Source organism: Triturus cristatus, chromosome 7 (assembly GCF_964204655.1).
Source record: "Triturus cristatus chromosome 7, aTriCri1.1, whole genome shotgun sequence".
NCBI classification, from domain to species: Eukaryota; Metazoa; Chordata; class Amphibia; order Caudata; family Salamandridae; genus Triturus; species Triturus cristatus.
The window spans coordinates 1,483,675,536-1,483,698,219 of NC_140590.1; positions in this window are offsets into that span (position 1 = coordinate 1,483,675,536).

Here is a 22,684-nt window from a genome sequence, read left to right on the forward strand (position 1 = left end):
ACTTGCGATAACTATAACTGGTGAATGTCAGTGGTTGTGTATGCTTGAAACAGCATGTTTTAAATGACAACTTCACCTAACTATAACGTAGCGTGACATGAAGTATGTACAACAATAATAGAGTAAAACAGTGAGTCCACGTCGTTGCTTGTATTTTTCGAGTTGTGCTTTATTCGTGTTGTTGGTGAGGTTGAAATACAGCCAACGCGTTTCGCCCAAGCATGGGCTTCTTCAGGGCAAAATAAGTGTAAGACGGATCGTCATATGACGAAAGAAAATAGAGTCCGATCTGTACTGTCGCTAGAAATATGTGAGGTAGAAAACCTCTCATGAGCTAGTATAGAAAATGTCCCAAGTATCGGAGAACAATAACGGGGTAATAATGCCTCCTGAACATACTTCATGTTACGCGTCATAATATATTGCCTCTCATACCCCTTTTTCTAAATTCACTATTCCATGGTCATATTGCAGCTGGCCATTTGAGGTGGGCAATATTTAAATACGTTACTGTGACTTGTCTAGGCGGTGCAGTGGTCTACAACTCGGCTGCTAGTTCTCTTATACAAGACTAACTATAACGTCATTATAGGCTTTTTCAGTGACTGTCCAGGGTTTTTAAAGCTAAGTAATATTTTATTACAATATGCTCACACCCTTCGAGCATGGCTGGAGCTCGGAACAGTGTCCAAACCCTGGTGGGCAGCCAACTCCCTTCATCAGTGCATGGTGTGGGTTGGCCAGAGGGCCAGGCCCTGTAGCCAACCCCCCACCGGCTGCCAACTTCCTGTGCATGGCATGGGGTTGGCCACAGGGCCTGACCTCTCACCAGCCTGCCCTACGCCACGCACAGCCTTCTGCAGCATAAAAGAATAAAAAGTGAGCCTATGGCTTGAGCATATCAGTATAAAGTGAATCTATCATCTTTCTCCAAAAATGACCACTAATTTTATTTAAATGTCTATATCAACAATTCACACAATGCAATGTTTATTAACATTGATTGCTAAAAATAAGTTTAATAAAGTTTTATTTAAAAAATATGTATGTGACTTTTTCTTTTTATGTAGTTTGTATTATTAAATTTTGTGAGTAATAAATCAGAAAATAAATAGAGACCATTATTTTAAACAAACATGTCTCTGATTCTTTTTGTTAATAATTAATATTTTTGAACCTGAATTTTTCTTATTATAAAAACAACCACTGTCCTTTATTATTATATATACATTTAATTATAAAAACCTTATTTCTTTATTATACATCATTAGGTCACATTAAATATAGCCACACAACCAAACCCTAGATGGTGCTGCAAACCCAGCTGAAGAGCAAAAGGTCCAGCCTGGGAAATGCTTCAAAAAACATGGTAAGTTCTCCTGGGGTCATTGATTCAGTGACCCAGGAGACTTACTATTTTTTCAAATGTTGCTGGTGTGTTGCAAACCTCCCTGCAGCACCCCACAAAATAAAACAATATGTATTTGGTAGTGCTCCTTCTATGGACATCACTAACAATAAAACCTGTTAATATCTCTTTCAGGTAATTGTGGGGTGCTCATTGAAGGAGTAATGAATAATAAATCAGAGGCTGTGTGTCCGCCGGGTACACCCACTGTTTAGAATTATAGGAGGGAGCCCCAGGACCCCCTCTAGATCCCTGCAAGTGTACCCATATAAAGGGGACATGCAGAAGCTGGCAATTTTATGAATTCATTTATTTTAAGGGATGCCCTAGCGCCCACACGGTTCACCCCACATCCATATGTTTGTTGGGGTGTTGCTTTTTAATTTTAAAGTGGCATGCCCTGGTGCCCAGCCGAGGCACCCCATGGCATGTTCCTCATTGGGGGCTGCAGGGGGAGGTCATCATTTCTTCCCCCCTGATGGAGCAGATTAATTTTTGCTCCTATGGGAGCAATTCACAGTATTTCAAGAGCACAGACAGGGAAATGTATTGTTCTCCCTGCAGACAGGATGGGGTAGGAGAACACTGAGCTGTCCCTGCCTCTGTGGGCAGGGAAATACATGGTGCCCTAGTGGTGGGTGCTGGGGAGCCTGGGACACAGTACCTTAGCCGGCCCCAGGGGATTGGGTTCCCGAGGCCATTGCATGGCTTTTGAAGGGGGAGCGCATAGCCTCCTTTTCATTTAGAAAGTTGTTGTTGAGGGGAGCAATGCACCCACCTTCTCCATTATCATAATATAGTACACAGGGGATGGAGTCCATGGGGTCTCTTATAAGGGTTGTGGAGTGGGGCTGCATGTCCCCCTTCACATTTATTTATTCCTCGACCCAAGGATGAAGTCCCCCGGGGCCATTTTAGGCTTACAGAGGGAGGCCACATGCCCCACTCTCCTTTATTTATGACACAGCCCGGGGATGGGGTCCCCAGGGCCTCTTAGAGTCTTGAGGAGTTGGGCCTCCTCCTAAATAAAAAACATGCACCGTCCCCCTGGCCCATCCCTGTGTTTTTTTCTTAATTTTACCACAAATCTTCTGATCCTTTGAGAAAAAAAAACATTTTGGCCCCCATGCCCTCTCGGACCCCTCCACCAGGTCTAGGGGGGTCAGGGAATCCCTTCCTTGCCCTTTATGTCTTCTTTTTTAATTTTTTTTGCTGGTCTCGGGACTGAATCCTGAGTCTTAAAATGTCCACCGCCTCATCCTTGCTGATGAGATCTGTTGGCTCTGTGGATCCTCAGCGGCATGATATATGCAATAATTTACTCAAAACTACAGAACAGATTTAAATCAGTTCACAAAAAGCACACTTTCTGAACCAAAATCTAACTTTCTGACAAATCTGGTGTAAATCCATTCAGCGGTTTAGGCTGTAGCTATGGAAAATAAAATCAGTAAAACATATTGTGGAACCTCACTTTCGTTTGCCATCACTTGAGGAAATTCGATTTTCGATCTCGCTCGTATTTAGTCACCATTTTGTTGATCACTGCCATTTTGTGTTGCCCTCACTCAGGCAGCACAATAAACAAAGTTTTTCTGCTGGGGGCGTGGCTAAGCACGCGATGGAAGCGGACGTGCCCGGGTAGAGCTCCCGATCGAGCCCTCCTGCCCCGGGCCGTTTCTCCGCTGCAACAATCCTAAACGTTGCGGATTTGGCCGGCGGGCCCTCCACGGAGCCTTCTCCGCCACCTGGCCGAGTTTGCGGCGAATCGGCGGTGGAACACCGCGCCGGCCCTGCGGACGAGGCCGCGACCGCTCTGCAGGACGCGCGGCCGCGGCTAGCGGCTACGCGAGACCGGGGCGCTGCCCTGTCCCCTAGGCCCGAGGCTGCAATCTGAGGAGGAGCTACCGCGACGCCGAGCGGCGGCCTACAACTGCGGCGAGGGCGGCCTGGCGACGGGGGGGCCGCGCTTGGACCCGCCTGGGGGACCCCCCTGTGGCGCCACGGAAAAGGCGGTGATGGACAACGACACCCCCCTGGGACCGCGTGACCGCACCACTGGCGACGGGTGGGCCTGCGCCTGAACCCCAACGACGACTACCTGCACAGCACAGGTAGCTGCAGCGTCTTACGAAGACTGGAGGTGCCATAGGGGAGCAGCAGCGGCATCCCCCCGGATCTGGGGAAACACGCACGGACCTGCCTCCCCGCGCCACACTCTGCCGGGATAGGGGACGCACTGAGGCGGTTCTCCTCTTGGTGACCCTGGCGCTTCAGCAACACGACGCGCCAACACACGCTGCCACCGCCCGCGGAGCCCTGGAACCGCTGAGGGAGCGCCGACCTGGGCCTCCTTGGCACACACACACAACGCGACCCCTGCGCCACGCGCTACGGTGCGGGCCGACGCGGGAAGAAAGACTCAGGGGTGCCCTGCGGACTGGAAGAGGGACACTGAGAGCTGACCCGGCTGCGACTGAGCCCCCCACTGGCTGAGCCCCTGCACACGCGGCGAAGGCGACACGGCCTGACTGGCCGAGGCGGTGAGATACGGCGAGGTGGGCCGCTCCCATTCCGCTGGAGCAGGGCATCAACGGAGCAACACCCCCCTACCCCACGACGACGGGGGAGACGTCTTCCGCACGCCGCTGGCTCCATGCCTAGAGGGGCGCGAACCCGCTCCGGACCGGGGTCGACGGCGGAGAGGAGGCGCCACGAGCCAACGAGGCCCGCGATGGATACGGACCATGTGACGGCGAAACTAGACAGTGTCCTGGCGGCCATGGAGAGGATGGAGGAATCGCTGCAGCAGACGCGCACCTCCCTGGAGACCCGCATAGACAGTGTGGCAATTGACCTGACGCACCTCAGAGCCGGCCATAAAAAGCTGCAAACGCGCACCACCGCGCTGGAAGACGCCATGGCAGAGGTCGAGCCGGCGACGAAACGGGCCGAAGCCGGGGTGAGCGACCTTCTACACCGGGTGGAACTACTAGAGGGAAGGGCTGAGGATGCGGAAGGCCGGGCACGAAGGAACAACATCCGCCTGGTGGGCATCCCGGAGCGATGGGAAGGAGCGAATCCTGTCCACAAGGTCGAGGAGTGGCTGCGGGACCTACTACCGGACAACACGCTCTCCCCGCACTTCGTGGTGGAAAGGGCCCATCGTGTCCCCGCGAAACCACCACCTCCGGGCTCTAACCCTCGGCCGTTTCTCCTCCGAGTCCTCAACTACAGGGACCGCGATGCCATCCTGCGAGGGGCCAGAAACCTAGGGGACATTACCATTGACAACGCGACGGTGATGTTTTTCCCGGACTACACGGCGCGAGTACAGCGGCAAAGACACTCTTTCCTGCCCATCAAACGACGGCTGCGTGAAGCGGCCCTCCAGTACTCGCTGCTCTTCCCAGCCAAACTGCGAGTGGTGGCGCACGACAAAACACACTTCTTCACGAGTCCCGAAGACGCGGAGGCCTGGCTTGATGGCGGAATGCCAGCCGCGCCACGACGGACGACGGGAACAGGCGCGATGGAAAGATCGAGGGGACCAAGACGACGACGCCACCGCGGGTCGCCCACGCCGCCGCCAACCGGCGGGACACCGAGTCACTCCCCGCCAGCGGACCTTGTTCATCAGGAGCAGCGGGACGCCCTGCGCAGGGTGGCAGAGATTAGCAACTCTCCGGCGTCGTCGGCCCGGCCGGACGCCAGCCCGACGGCCCACTCAACGGACGACGAGGCAATCTACGGCATCCCGGACACACAGGACTCTGGAGGACCCCCGGAGGTCACACCGCAAACGGCGGACCTCTTTGGCTGAAGTGCCCCGGAACTGGGCTGCCACCTGACGTACATCGCCAACCTCCCGAACCCCTGCGGGATGACCCCTTACGGAACTGAACCTGCTGGAAGAGCCCAGGCACCTATGCTGACGGCGCTGCGAGGGGGCCCGCTCGTGGGGCCGGACACTGTAAGTACAATTTCTACTTAAGGCCGCACGGCCTACATGCACCTGATTTACAACCACGCAGAGACGCCTTTTAGTGCCACATGCTCGGCTTGTTGCTACTGGGGGGTCATGGGGGGGAACGTGCCCGCGCCCTCCCCCCTTCCCCCCCCCCCCTCTCCGTGGGCATTCCAGCCCCCCGCTGACCTGATGGCCGGGCGCGCAACTGCTACGGCCTTGAACTGTGGCCATCGGACGCCCGCCGGCCGGCAGCAGCATGTACACAACGCCTGGGAGGCATGCGAGGCGCTTCCGAACCTGCATTGCTTCCGTTGTTGTTCAGAAGATACTTTACCCACCCCCCGAGACTGTCTAGTTCGTAAGCTCGCTTGAGTGTTTGGACGGCGACCTGTTGTGCAGCCGACCTTTTGGTATTCTACAAGTTCTCATCTCTCTTTATTTAGTTGCCATGTTTCGACTTTCTATGCACCCTTTCTTCCCTCTCCCCTCACCCTGTTGGAGATCACGACACTGCATGCACATCACTAGTTTTAGCTGCGCGGCGGATGCGGGCTGCTGGCCCCGGGGGGCCCTTGAGATGGGGGGATGCGCTCTTGGGGGCGGAGGGAGACCCCCACACACAGGACAGTAATGGCTGGTACCCAAATATGCACCTGGAATGTCAGGGGGATGCACACACCGGCTAGGCGCTACCATATTTATTCGTACCTAAAGCGGCACAGGATTAACGTAGCGCTGCTCCAGGAGACGCATCTGAACGGCGCTGAGGTGAGGGCACTACACCGTAGATGGCGGGGACAACTCTACGCCACGGAATACTCCTCATTCGCGCGCGGAACACTGATATGGATCCGCCCGGGGACCCCGTGGGAGGCCACAGACACTGCGATAGACAGCGAGGGCAGATACACGGCCGCGCGAGGCAGGCTAGATGGTCATCCTATCACACTGATATCCCTCTACTCCCCAAACATCGAACAAGCAGGCTTCCTGGCGCGGCTATCAACGACTATGGCGCCCTGGCATGACACTTCGTGGATTATAGGGGGCGATTATAATTGCACCTTAGACACCACGCTGGATCGCTCCTTCCCGCCCCCCGCGAACGCCCCTACCAGGGGAGCCACGAGGGCGTTGCTGGAGTGGGCTGCGCAATGGGGCTTACACGATGTCTGGCGACAGCGCAATCCGGGGACGCGGTCGTACTCCTATTACTCTGGCGCTCACGACTTATACGTCCGCCTAGACCGCTTCATGGTATCCACAGGCCTCCTACCTCATGTGACGGACGCGCAATACATGGGCCGCACACACTCAGACCACAATCCACACTTCATGTCCGTAGCCTGGGCCCACCCACACCCCCCTGTCCCCACATGGCGCCTGCAGCCAGCGCTGCTACTAGATGCGGCTTTTCGCGCTGCCCTACTCGAGCGTACCGCGCAGTACTTCGAGGACAACACTGGCACAGCAACTGACTCGAGGGCGGAGTGGGATGCCTTCAAAGCCGTGATACGGGGTCACTGTCTGCGCACCCAGGGGCAGATCAGACACCAGCTAGAGGGAGATCTCACTAGGCTGGAAATGAGTTTACTTGCGCGGGAGGAGGAGGCGGCGGAGGGAGACGAGGGCCCGCTGCAGGACGCCCGCTCGGAACATGCACGTCTCCTGGAGCGACTTCGCCATGTCAACTATGCGGCACACTCGGCGAGGACTCACCGCCTTGGTGACAGACCAGGCAAGCTTCTAGCGTGGCTGATTTCGCGGGATGCCCGCTCCCAGCCGGTGACGGCTATACTGGGCGAGGGTGGGGAGCTGGAGTACACACAAGCTGGTATCCATGACACTTTTACTGCCCACTATACCGCATTGTACCGCTCCCGACTCGCGGTTCCCTACGCTGCTATTACAGACTATCTCTCCCCTCTGCCGATGCCGCAATTGACTATCGCTCAGCAAGACGAACTCGGCGCTCCACTGGAGGCGGACGAGCTTAGAGAGGCCATCTTTCAGCTCTCCAACGGGAAAACTCCGGGCCCGGACGGGCTACCGGCTGAATTTTACAAGGCTGGCTCGGATATCTTAATCCCGGAGCTCCTGCGCATGTACGCGGCGGCGACGGAGGGAGCTGCCCTGCCCCCAACATTGAACGAAGCCACGCTGGTCTCTATACTTAAGCCAGACAGGGACGGCACGCGGGTGGGCTCTTACCGTCCATTGGCTCTACTAAACACAGACTACAAGATCCTTGCTTCAGCACTGGCTAGGAGGCTGGCCCCTCACGTACCCACTCTTGTACATCGGGACCAAAATGGGTTCGTCCCAACACGCCATACCTCCCACAACAACCGCAGGCTCTTCCGGGTACAGGAATACGCCACGCGGCAGTGGCCCAGGGCGGGATGCCTGATACTGGACTTGGAGAAAGCCTTCGACTCCGTCGAGTGGCCATACCTAAGGGCAGTCACGGAGAAATACCAACTGGGGGGCGGCTATAACGCCATGATCGCCCTGCTTTACAGTGAGCCGACCGTCCGGGTCCGCACGGGCCGCATCCTCTCGGCCGCCATCCGAGTCCGCAGAGGCACCCGCCAGGGTTGCCCGTTGTCGCCGTTGCTATTTGCACTGGCAATGGAACCCCTGGCTGCGACACTCCGAGCACACGGACTGGAATGGGGAATCCCATTGCCGGACGGCCTACACACGGTGTCCCTATATGCAGATGACCTGCTGCTATACGTCAGAGACATGGCCGCCATCCCTGCTTCCCTCGCTGACGTTTTCCGCACCTTCGAAGCACTGTCGGGCCTGAGGGTTAACTGGGCCAAGTCGGGAGCCTACCCCTTTGGCTCGGAGACACCTGAGTGTGACGTCCGCCTGGGAGGAGACAGGCTGCGGTGGTACCCCACCACCTTCCGCTACCTGGGGATACGGATTTACAGGTCCCCGGCGGACGTCCTAGATGGGAATCTCCTCAGAGCAATCACGTCCGTGCGCACGCAGGTTAGCTACTGGAACACCCTGCCCCTCAGCGTGCCTAGCAGGGTAGCACTGACCAAAATGATAGTGCTGCCCCGCCTCTTGTACTACTTTGCAAACCTGCCCTTGTATGTGCCCGTCAGAATATTCCGCGACCTGGAGGTATTGCTGCGCACCCTCATCTGGAACAAGGGGAGACCGCGGGTAGCACTGGCCAAACTGTACATGCCTGCTGACTCGGGGGGACTAGCGGTCCCCAACATGGAGTTATATTATCTAGCAGCGCAGATGCAATGGGTGGCGGGGTGGCTGAGCGGCAAGCAACTAGAGGACACTGCTTCACACGCGAATGCTTGGACGCGGACGCAAGTCCACGCGCTGTTCCATCCGCTGACTCGCGCGCCCTGCCCCACCCAGATTTACCTGGCGGTAGCGCGCAGGTGCTTCCAGAGGTGCCTTCGCCTCACGCGCGCGACCACACCGTACGCTCCGGAGTTACCATTACTGGGCATGCCTAGCCCGACGGGACCCCTCACGGAGGCCCATTTGGCAGGGTGGGAACAGGCAGGTGTAGATACGCTAGGTGACCTGTATGAGGACGGCGACTTGCTGACGTTTGCCACCCTGACGGACGGCACGGCGCTCCCGGCAGGACAGTTTCTCCTGCATGCCTCCCTCATGCAGACGCTCTCGGCCTTTTGGGGCGACATGACGACGGAACTACCGACGCATACCTTCATCCAATATCTACATATTATGGGCAATGGCGCACATGTCATACACTGGCTAGTGCAGGCACTCCTTGCACACTCACGACTGACCACCTCGACATTAAGGGAACGCTGGGCGACGGACAGGGGCAGAGACTGGACAGATAAAGAATGGGCGATGATACTGGCCGGCCCGGTTAACGTTCCACGCAACCCCCGCTTCAAGCTCATACAATATTACATATTGCAGCGAGCGTATCTCACTCCGGAGAAGATCAATAAATATTTCCTGCGGACGGATGCCGCCTGCCCACGGTGCTCGTCACCAGGAGCGGACCTTTTGCATATGCTCTGGCACTGTGCGGACGTGCAGACGTATTGGAGCGACGTGCTGTCACTGATCGAGCGCGGCGCGGATGGACGGCTGCCACGCACGTGGGAAGCGTGTATCTTGGGCCTGTACAAGCGCACAAAAGCGAATAGAGTACAGGCGCGCTTTTGGGACATGGGGCTTGTTACAGCCAAACGCTTGCTCACCAAGCACTGGAAGGCGACGGCCCCTCCGCACATCAGGCACTGGAGGGCATCCTTCGTCAACTGGGCGCAGGCGGAGAGTGCAGTGCTCCTCCGTGAGGAAACTGCGGGACTTAGGCAGTACCCCATCGCTCACCTTTGGGATGGCCTCCTCGCCACCTTTCAGACGGCCTGCCGAACCCGTGGGATAACCTAAACACCAGGCGGACACTGATATACTACTCGATCGCTGGCAACATGTCTGAGACCCTGGTGCGGTTCGCTCCTGGCCCCCTCGACCTGCATATTCCCCAGACACGTCTCACATACCACGCGGCAGGCTACTACTGCCGGATACTTCTTGCGCTGTGCTCTGGCGCACGCGCGGGACTTACCGCCGCTGCTACCCGAGAGGGCGCGCACGCTGACGAATCCCCCCCTCCTCTCCTCCTCCCCCCCCCCTCACGACCAGCCACTCGACGCGCTCCCCGGACGGCCGGCTACGCTCTGCTGGACAGCCCCTATCTCCTCACACATTGCTGCACGCGGATCTCCACTTCCCCCCCCCCCTCCTCACCCTTCTTCTTCTGGCCCCTACCCGAGTTCTCGACCCTGACCTTGATCCCTAAAGTTTACGTTGCACACCCGGGACACAATCCGGCGACTGACTACGCTCCCTAGCAGAGCATGTGTTCCACCATAGCAACGGTCGCCACGCGCACCCTTGCGAACTACGCTGCAACCTCCTTGACGCGCTCCACCCCACGCTACACGCGGGCCACCGGGACTCCGATGCCCACAAACCAGGGCGCTTGACGGACAACCCAGCACCCAGCACACATCCTTCTGTGAGCCCAGGAGCTAGCTGACAATGCTGCGCAGCGGGCGGACACGAAACGCCCCCCTCACACGCGGACAATGCGCTTTTAGCTGAGAAATAACGCGACACATAACAGAAAAGCACCACCGATTCGCTTACACGCAATGTACACACCTGAATCCTCTATCTAGGTACAACTGAGCTCCGCCGCCGGACCTCCGGGTTGTCGGCTAAACGGCTGTGTTTAAACATTTGACGGTATGTACTCAAACATTGCTGACCTGATGCTATGTCGCAGAATTGTACATTGCCAATTGATGCAACTATGGTTAATAAAAGTTCTCAAAAAAAAAAAAAAAAAAAGTTTTTCTGCTGATCTCACTGCAACGTGTCAAAATAACCTCCTGCCTCTGTTTACGAGACTGATGTCAGGGACTGGCTGAGTCCACTAATCCCCGTCTGGTCCGACTGATTCCTGTCTCAACTGTCTATTGGTTCGCACCATTCTTTCCTGACTTTATCTTATCTTCTGGCCTTCGCTATTCTCTACTTGTATTCTCTCATTTCACAACTGTCCTCCAAGGCATACAAATGTGTCCTGCCACCTGCAAATACACTATCATTGATTGACTTGTGGGGAGGGGTGACACACACAGTTGGAGGAGAAGCTTTGGGTTACTTGGTATCTTGTTTTCAAACTCTTCTCATTGGTTATGTCTTGTTTTCAAACTTTTCTCATTGGTTACTTGATATCTTGTTTTCAAACTCTTCTCATTGGTTATGTCTTGTTTTCAAACTTTTCTCATTGGTTAACCATGTATGTATTGGGAGTGTTCTTTGTTAATCTTATACTATCTATGTGCTATAAAAGATTGTGCGCCACGGAGTGAAGTGGCAGTCTCCTAAGAACATACTGAATGTACTTCTGGGACAACTGTACTTAGCTGCAGCTAATAAACCTGATCTTCTACGCCCAACAGAGTGTCCTGTGTCTCTGTTCAACAAAGCAGGTGAACTCAGAAGATTAAGGCGTACCCTGCGCCGCCAGGCCCATAAGGCCTAGGTTCTTCACACTTCAGGGATCACCTTGAAACTTTTAATGTGCAAACTAGTGAAAAAGTAGCACGTTTTAAAATGTTTTGTGGAGATTCATAAAAATAACGCCAAAGTTATTGGCAAACACGATCCTAAATATAACTGCGCAGGAAGAGCGTTTTTTGACTTGCCTATATCCTTGGCGCAATTTGCAGAATCTTCAAGAAACCTTCCAAAATAAAATGCCCCAGTGATTCTAGTTGTACATGGTAAGTTTTGATGCATCAAGCTGTGGCAGAGAAAAAGAGAGAGGTCAAAATATGTGTGCCTTTCACATGTTAATTCCCATAGGGGCTTTGAATATGGCTCGAGCCTGAACTGCTGCCCAGAATTACACCAAATTCGTCAGAATGGTAGCTTTTGGTTTGTAGACCACTCTTTCACTTATTTGGTGATAAAGGAAATCTAAAGTTGTATATCTACGATTGTGAAGCCTTTGCAGATAATGACGAGCTCGTGCAGAAATCTGCAGAGCTCTAATTAGCTGGAAACACTTCATTTGAGATGTCACCAGTGATGTCATCAGTGACGTCACTGACCATGTCGTGAGTGATGTAATATGTGAGGTCATAAACAGTGCATGTGGGGCATAAATTATAGTTTGCTCAGGTGCCTATAGCAGCTGAATTTAACTGGTTTTGTATAAGTGAAATCTGAGCCTAACTATAATGTCCCTGTAACTTTTGTTACAGAGAATATATATATATATATATATATATATATATATATATATATATACACACACACACACCCTGAAAAAACCAAAGGTTAAGGTAACATTATACCTATGTGAAATGTTCAACAGTGTAACGTTTTAAACTTAAAAAACACAGAAATTCACCAGTTGTAATTAACTTGGGGCACGAGTTATAGTTACTTGAGATATCTATAACTGGTGAATTTCTGTGGTTTTTCAAATTCAGAGTTTAAAACGTTATGTTGTTGCTGAACACTTCACATAACTAATACATTATTTAACCTTTGTTTTTTTCAGTGAATTTCTAGTTTTTTTTTTTACATAAAGTAATACTTTGTTACCATACATAAAGCCACCCTCCCACAGGCAGCCAACCTCACGCTGCTAGGTTGGCTGCCGGACCTGCCCTGTGGCATGTCCTGGTGGCCATCCCCCCTGCAGGCATCCAACCGACGCTGCACAAGCCTTTGGCCTCTGGATCCTCCACGACTTTGCTGTAATATTTTTTAAAAAGTCCTTAGATCCCAACAGGAGGCCTAAGGGATCAGGGTTTCATACCCTGCCCCTACTTTTTTTTTTTGCCTTTTTCCTAGGACCCTGGGCTAAGTCCCAAGTCCTAAGATGGCTTCCACCACTTCCTGGTTGATGCAGGGGCAGCCAGTAAAATCTCAGCATGAGATCTGTCGGCCCACGGATCCTCAAAACATAAAAAGCACTCTTTGTGGACCAAGATCTAGCTTTCGTATGGCTTGTACTTTCTCAAGTAAAACTGTGTGTTTGTTGGACAATATAAACATTGGACTGCTGCAAGACTGATTCTCAGCACCCCGCAGGATATGTTGGCCTATAGTCTTGCTAGCTCACAGTGCACCATCTGCACCACTAACCTTACTGGGTAACAAATGTGTGTGCAAACTCAGAACCCTGTGCAACCCTGACTCCTCAAAGAAATCCTGGAAACAGATCTAGAACCTTTTCATTTGCTTACTCATGCATAGCCAAAGAAATAGACAAGAAATGCACAACCTGCAGTTTCAATATTTATGGAAGCATTGTGATTCTTGAGTAAAATACGTGCGCTGCAATGATTAATAGAAGGAAACAGAATACGAGAACAGTGAAACAGATTAACAATTCCATCATTGTGCTATAGCAGAAATATATGCAGGCATCTATGTAATGTAGTATAAGGTGCTCCTACCTAGTGTTTCCCTAACCTAGCTCCGTCTAAGGTGGGTGATCTGCCAAATCCCTGCTGAGTGGTCTAAATCCCCCATTACCTGTGAGTAAGTGTCATCAGGCTGCCCGTCTTGGTGTAGAACTGGACATCCCTTTTGGAGGTAAACAGGAATCAGCTGATCAGCAATTCCAGCATGCTGCGACCTTGCAGTGTCAGCAGAGTGCTCCTCTGATCTAAACAAGGAAGTGGTTCTGTCAATATAATATGAAAAGCTAGAACAGAAGTTGCGCACTCAAAATTTCTCCAGGTCAATAATTTAAGCAAAATTAGTTGGTGCAAACGAATTAATCCCCCTGAGTAGGGAATTCAAATCGTAGATAATGATAGCACGTTCCTGAATAGGAAAATGTCTTTCGTTTTGCACTCAATCTCAGAGATATGATCTCTTTTGTGAAATTAAACTCAGGTAAATCGGAATTTATTCAAGCATAACTTGAGTTTATTAACCGTTGTTCAAAGTTAATGAAGTCAAAGAATTGTATTCATTCTTTATCAATGCATCATATATCCAACTGCCCAATGCATTTCGGGCTTTTTTAAGCCCTTCTTCAGGGGCGGTACTCTGAAAGGATAAGGTATAGGGTTCAGTATATATATACATTTTATAAACACTCAATAGAAAAGAACAATTTTAATCCAAACAATTATACAGTAGATTTTGATTGTAACAAACATGATCATGTTGAAACAGTATTAAAAGTAATACGTTCGTAATAAGTAAAAAAACACAATACCAGTGTTGGTAATTACCAAAATGGAGGTACACTACACATCAAAGTGATGTGAAAATATCCACTTGTTTTACATGTTAAAACAACATACTGTGATGTGCATTTACCAAGGTCATAAGAAATAGTGAAGCCGAAATGGACCAAGAAAGTTTGGGTGGTAGTGTAAGTAAAAAAATTAAATGAAAAAATGAAAATGCCATATAGGACAAAGTAATGTGGTGTGTTTTTGCCAAAATTGTAGGAAAAAGTAAAGACAAAATAAAAAGAAAAATCTGGATGGTGGTGTGGGTAACAAAAATACATACAGCGTGGGGCCTTTTAAAAGAATACAATCACTATCTGACAAGTAACGGAAGATCAAACTTACAGTTGGTATGGTGATGTATAGATTCTCCTGAACCCGGGAGAATCAAATCGGAAACGCTCCGGTAAGTGTAATGGATGGTAATCATGTGATAAGGAAAAGTGCGGGAAAAAGAGAACTACAAAGAAAAAAGACTTGTAGTTCCAAGAGGTAATCATGTGATATGTGATAAAGAAAAATGCGGGAAAAGGAGAACTACAAAGAAAACAGACTTGTAGTTCCAAAAGGTCAATAAAGTTTAGTGAAACTACACGTGCAAACAAAATATAAAATAATAAACAAAAGTGAGTGCAGTTAAATCTGTCAAGGAATTAGGCCAAAAGTAAAAAGAATGGAATAGACAGCGTGTGAAACCGAAGAAACACATGTAATTTGAGTGATTCGAACCAAAAGCGATAGTTCAAAAAATGTAAGATATTACCAAATCCTGGAGCTTGTAAGGGAGCGTCAATGTAATAGTGCAATAGTACATGTGTATAAGATGAAATTAGTAAGTAAAATAAAATGAAATAACTGTGAGGTTCAACATGAACTGTAAAGTTACACAAGGTACTAGGGTATCACAAGTCGGGTGGAAAGTTCAAATCTCCAATTTAAGGTGAATAAAGGAGACCTTAGTTACAGAAAACAGCCCAGATCATAACGCTCGTTGAGACCTTTCGGATGTATGGAATTCAGCTTGTGGATCCAAAATGTTTCTCTTTGTAATAGATATTTACTATTGTCACGACCCCTCAGCTGGGGAATCTGTTCAAGAACCAAAAATCGCAGTTGACAGATGTTGTGCTGATGCTGGTGAAAATGAGTTGCGATTGGTGATTTCGCCTGTTTGGTACGTATATTGCTTTTGTGTTCATTGATCCGTATACGGATTTTTCTCTCAGTTTTGCCCACATAAACCAAACCACATGGACATTTCAACATGTAAATGAGATTCTGACTATTACATGTGGCTGTAACCTTGAGTTTGATCGTGTTGCCTTGTGAAGGATGTTGGATGTTGGTACCTTTGATGATAGAGTTACAGTTACCACAGTTAAGACATGGTAAAGTACCTTTGAAGGAGCTGGTAGTGAGTTCATCAGCTTTAGACAATATTTGTTTGATGTTGCGTGATCTTTGGTAAGCAAATCTAGGTGATATTTCAAAAATGTTATTGAAATCCATTTCCATGCTTAACACAGGCCAATACCTGAGGATGGTTTTTTTTATGTTGAAACTTTGTGTGGAAAATTTTGACACAAATGTCATTCGTTGATCTGAAGTTTTTGGTGGTTTGGGTGAAAGAAGCATCTGTCGGGTAGATTTGTTAGACTTCAATATGGCGCTGTCAAGAACTTTGGTAGGGTATTTTCGTTGTTCAAATTTGGAAATGCAAGCGGATTTGCTTGATTCAAACAATTCATTGGTACTTGAGATTCTTTTCAATCGTAGTAGTTGTGAGTAGGGCAAGTGATTCTTGAGAGATGGTTGGTGGAAACTGTGAAAGTGCAGGAGATTATTGCGGTCAGTAGGTTTAGTGTAAACCTCAGTGGTGAGGTTTCCTTGGTATAATGTGACCTTGGTATCCAGGAATGTTATCGATTCTTTGTTTATACAGTGAGTGAATTGAATTCGTTGGTCAACTGTATTAAGTGATTCAATTAATGATTCCAGATGATCAATTGAGCCATTCCATAAGATAAAAATGTCATCAATGTATCTTTTATAAAGGGTAAGATGTTGGGTCCACTCGTGTTTGCAAAGTATGTTGTCTATTTCAAAACGGTGCATAAAGAGGTTCGCGTATGTTGGGGCGGCACAATTGCCCATGGAAGTTCCGGAGCATTGAATGTAAAATGTTCCTGCCCATTCGAAGTAGCTGTGATAAAGGGTGAAATGCATGAGTTCCATCAGAAATACTTTGAGATTCTCTGGTTTGTCTGTGGTCATCAGAAATGACTCGATTGCCTCAATGCCTTTATCATGGGGTATGGAAGTGTAAAGTGAGTTTACATCAATGGTACATAGGACGGTTTCCATGGTTATCAAATTTTGAATGGACTCCAGGATATTGAGAAAATCAGTAGTGTCCTTAATGTAGGTAGTCATCGACTGAACAGAAGCTTGTAGATGTTTGTCCAAGTATTTCCCTACGGGTTCATGTAGTGAGTTCACTGTAGACACAATGGGTCTAAATGGCGGTCTTGTGGCGTTTTTGTGCATTTTAGGGAGCATATAGATATAGGGTGTAGATGGGTTGCTTTTAGGCTTGTTGTTCCTTTTTGGTTATGTTAGAGTATGCCTTTTTGTTATGGTAACCAATTTTTTTGAGTTCTTTATTAACGAAGAATTAGCAAACAAACCAGAGATTACCATACGTCAAGCCGACAAAGGTGGAGCACTGGTCATTATGGATACCATCTTTTACACTAAAAATGTTAATGATCACGTCAACAATTCAGATACATACATGCCCACCCCAACGGATCCAACCAATGATTTCATGATTGTGCTAAAAACCATCGTTAATACAGCTTTAGAACAGGGTGTCATCAACGACGAAGACAAAACATATCTGATCAAAAGCAACCCATCTACACCCTATATCTATATGCTCCCTAAAATGCACAAAAACGCCACAAGACCGCCATTTAGACCCATTGTGTCTACAGTGAACTCACTACATGAACCCGTAGGGAAATACTTGGACAAACATCTACAAGCTTCTGTTCAGTCGATGACTACCTACATTAAGGACACTACTGATTTTCTCAATATCCTGGAGTCCATTCAAAATTTGATAACCATGGAAACCGTCCTATGTACCATTGATGTAAACTCACTTTACACTTCCATACCCCATGATAAAGGCATTGAGGCAATCGAGTCATTTCTGATGACCACAGACAAACCAGAGAATCTCAAAGTATTTCTGATGGAACTCATGCATTTCACCCTTTATCACAGCTACTTCGAATGGGCAGGAACATTTTACATTCAATGCTCCGGAACTTCCATGGGCAATTGTGCCGCCCCAACATACGCGAACCTCTTTATGCACCGTTTTGAAATAGACAACATACTTTGCAAACACGAGTGGACCCAACATCTTACCCTTTATAAAAGATACATTGATGACATTTTTATCTTATGGAATGGCTCAATTGATCATCTGGAATCATTAATTGAATCACTTAATACAGTTGACCAACGAATTCAATTCACTCACTGTATAAACAAAGAATCGATAACATTCCTGGATACCAAGGTCACATTATACCAAGGAAACCTCACCACTGAGGTTTACACTAAACCTACTGACCGCAATAATCTCCTGCACTTTCACAGTTTCCACCAACCATCTCTCAAGAATCACTTGCCCTACTCACAACTACTACGATTGAAAAGAATCTCAAGTACCAATGAATTGTTTGAATCAAGCAAATCCGCTTGCATTTCCAAATTTGAACAACGAAAATACCCTACCAAAGTTCTTGACAGCGCCATATTGAAGTCTAACAAATCTACCCGACAGATGCTTCTTTCACCCAAACCACCAAAAACTTCAGATCAACGAATGACATTTGTGTCAAAATTTTCCACACAAAGTTTCAACATAAAAAAAACCATCCTCAGGTATTGGCCTGTGTTAAGCATGGAAATGGATTTCAATAACATTTTTGAAATATCACCTAGATTTGCTTACCAAAGATCACGCAACATCAAACAAATATTGTCTAAAGCTGATGAACTCACTACCAGCTCCTTCAAAGGTACTTTACCATGTCTTAACTGAGGTAACTGTAACTCTATCATCAAAGGTACCAACATCCAACATCCTTCACAAGGCAACACGATCAAACTCAAGGTTACAGCCACATGTAATAGTCAGAATCTCATTTACATGTTGAAATGTCCATGTGGTTTGGTTTATGTGGGCAAAACTGAGAGAAAAATCCGTATACGGATCAATGAACACAAAAGCAATATACGTACCAAACAGGCGAAATCACCAATCGCAACTCATTTTCACCAGCATCAGCACAACATCTGTCAACTGCGATTTTTGGTTCTTGAACAGATTCCCCAGCTGAGGGGTCGTGACAATAGTAAATATCTATTACAAAGAGAAACATTTTGGATCCACAAGCTGAATTCCATACATCCGAAAGGTCTCAACGAGCGTTATGATCTGGGCTGTTTTCTGTAACTAAGGTCTCCTTTATTCACCTTAAATTGGAGATTTGAACTTTCCACCCGACTTGTGATACCCTAGTACCTTGTGTAACTTTACAGTTCATGTTGAACCTCACAGTTATTTCATTTTATTTTACTTACTAATTTCATCTTATACACATGTACTATTGCACTATTACATTGACGCTCCCTTACAAGCTCCAGGATTTGGTAATATCTTACATTTTTTGAACTATCGCTTTTGGTTCGAATCACTCAAATTACATGTGTTTCTTCGGTTTCACACGCTGTCTATTCCATTCTTTTTACTTTTGGCCTAATTCCTTGACAGATTTAACTGCACTCACTTTTGTTTATTATTTTATATTTTGTTTGCACGTGTAGTTTCACTAAACTTTATTGACCTTTTGGAACTACAAGTCTGTTTTCTTTGTAGTTCTCCTTTTCCCGCATTTTTCTTTATCACATATCACATGATTACCTCTTGGAACTACAAGTCTTTTTTCTTTGTAGTTCTCTTTTTCCCGCACTTTTCCTTATCACATGATTACCATCCATTACACTTACCGGAGCGTTTCCGATTTGATTCTCCCGGGTTCAGGAGAATCTATACATCACCATACCAACTGTAAGTTTGATCTTCCGTTACTTGTCAGATAGTGATTGTATTCTTTTAAAAGGCCCCACGCTGTATGTATTTTTGTTACCCACACCACCATCCAGATTTTTCTTTTTATTTTGTCTTTACTTTTTCCTACAATTTTGGCAAAAACACACCACATTACTTTGTCCTATATGGCATTTTCATTTTTTCATTTAATTTTTTTACTTACACTACCACCCAAACTTTCTTGGTCCATTTCGGCTTCACTATTTCTTATGACCTTGGTAAATGCACATCACAGTATGTTGTTTTAACATGTAAAACAAGTGGATATTTTCACATCACTTTGATGTGTAGTGTACCTCCATTTTGGTAATTACCAACACTGGTATTGTGTTTTTTTACTTATTACGAACGTATTACTTTTAATACTGTTTCAACATGATCATGTTTGTTACAATCAAAATCTACTGTATAATTGTTTGGATTAAAATTGTTCTTTTCTATTGAGTGTTTATAAAATGTATATATATACTGAACCCTATACCTTATCCTTTCAGAGTACCGCCCCTGAAGAAGGGCTTAAAAAAGCCCGAAATGCATTGGGCAGTTGGATATATGATGCATTGATAAAGAATGAATACAATTCTTTGACTTCATTAACTTTGAACAACGGTTAATAAACTCAAGTTATGCTTGAATAAATTCCGATTTACCTGAGTTTAATTTCACAAAAGAGATCATATCTCTGAGATTGAGTGCAAAACGAAAGACATTTTCCTATTCAGGAACGTGCTATCATTATCTGTCAATATAATAAACAGCACTCATGCTACCATGTCGAAGACTCAGTCAGGCCGCAATTGTTTATTCTAGGAAGATAGCTCTGTTGTCTACCGGAAAATATTAACAATGACATTTGCGCAGTGAACTTTATCCCATCTACTGAAAGGTGTTGTGATACTGTGCCTACAAAGTGGAAATGTAATCAGATACAGTTTCAGAGAATGTTATCCTGCACTGACATGCACACAAATGTGTGTCGAAAGTCACCATGTGTAAGAGAGAAAGCAACTTAAGAAACGTAAGCATAAAGATGGCATCCTTTCTAACCGGGCTACTTGACACCCACTCCTTAGACACGAGATGATAAAAGCTATCCCTTGAAAATGCTAAATTAAAGTGCAAATAAGGATAAAACCACCTAAATTCTAAAAAGTTTCACTGCTTTTTAAACAGAGTGAAAGCCACTCAAAAAACATCAAAATTATAAAAGTAACATACAAGCTAATTTTCCTTTCAAAAGTAATTTAATAAAAGAGAAGCTAAATTACAAAAATAAAAACTGCCAGATTGTTTATGTGTTCCGAGAGGTAGAAGAAACATTGCTGTTCCCAACCACCGCAAACAATGTTTCCAGAGGCACCCATCAGATCAGATCCATAGAGCAAATATGTTCCCATGAAAAAGAAGTATCCCTGGAGGGCTCATAGAATGTATTCAGAAGCAAAGGAAAGCACCATGTACTACAGTATAGGTGGGCCTTCGATTGACCCACCAGTAGTGCAATGTCCCGAGACTACCCAGTGGTGTTCCTAGGCATATGCCCAGGGCACACTCAAAAGCTCAATAGAGATAGCAGAATACAGACTGCACGTAATGTAGCCACACAGTCCAAAAGGACAACAACCAATGTTCATTTAGTTCCTTAATGCAAGGGTGCGCCAAAATACTGTACCATGCGTTCATGACACAGGAGCATGTCTGAAAGTGAAAGTGTCAGTTCCATTTGGCCTCGAAATGGCAAATCCATTGCGGAGCAGAAAAAAATAAAAGCACTGTCCCGACAATCAGGAGCAGGACAAGCAGAAGACTTCCAAAAATGCTTCCAAGCACGGAGTGTATGAATGATGGACTAACTCTGAAGACTGTTTGGGAGGGCAAACCAGGCCAGAGCCAATTATCTTTCAAAAGTACTCAGCTCCTGTGGTGTTAAACATGTTAAAAATGCGGTGCACAAGTTTCCCAAAACGATGTGGGAATTCAGTTCGGATTGGCGACTGTATCTCAAAAGAAGACCTTGAAACTTGTAGATCAAACATCTGCCGTGCACATGTTAAGAACACTTCCTTTTGTAAAAAAGAGGCTTTCTGTCTGCTTGAGGCATCAAAGTGAATATTCGAAAGCTTTATAAAAGGCAAAAGTGTTGCATCCCTAACTGGGTGGGCGGGTGGAAACAGTACTTGTGTACAACAGGTCACGACTGCAGAAACCGTCAACAGATAGGTGATTCCCGGTTTAATGCCACAGCAATTCTGATGGTTCAACATCAAATAACACCAGTTCAAGAGCAAACTGAAGACTGGCTGGATCACAGCAGCTGGAGAACCCCTCAGATATCAGGACAAGTTTGTCATGGATGCACGGCATGTTCCATGAAGTGAAACTTCCCTACACACTAAGGAATGCACTAAGGAATGCCCTAAAGTACTCTCACAGTCAGTCCTGCCAAGAATAGCTTCAGTCTCACCATTTGTACAGCGGTATCTAAAAGGTTAGATCCATGGCTCGCGTACATAACACTCCCCTGGGGCTTCATATCTGCCTACTTGATGGTGTTGTAAACAGGATTGGAAGTGAAATGTCGAGATTGGTAGTGAAATAAGCTGATGGATTATCCACTCCATGGAACATGTTTCAGCAACAGTAAATGGTAAATTCTCCAACTTCTCAATGTGTAACATAGTATATGTTGCATCTTTTCGTGCCACGATGGTTTGCTGTTTTGTTAAATTGTAAGGTAAAACCAAGTTAGTGGCATTAAGGTGTTGCCATGGTACCTGACTAGAGCGAAGTGTCTAAAGAGTCCAGCTCAGCAACATAATAGCTCTAAGCTTTGACTGCCCATGTTGTAAGGAAGACATGTCACTCTGTATGATGTCTGTTGCAGATGACACAATGTTTCCGAGAGAGTAAATCCTCGTGGACAAGGTGGTCATATCATTATCAACTACTGCCAGAGCCCTTTCTAAATTAGCCCTATCAATCTTGTGCAGTCTCTCAGCTGCCTCCTGCTGGGAAACTTTCCACATTTCATTGTACATTGCATTCAAGAAGCACTTTTGATGTTGCTTTGGAGGACCTAGAAGAAAGTAACTTTAGTCCCATGTCATCAGAAAGAAGAGATGTGTTATTTCACCTGAGTCAATGTTGAGGTTTTTTAGCCAATCTAGGAATAATATCCCAACACTGTAAGTTGTTACCACCCTGAGTGTGCGTTTAATGTACGTCAGGCCTGTTGATCTTAAACCCCTTGGTGTTATCTAGTGAACATGCCTGACATTCGTCACTGTCTTACGTCCAAACTAACCATC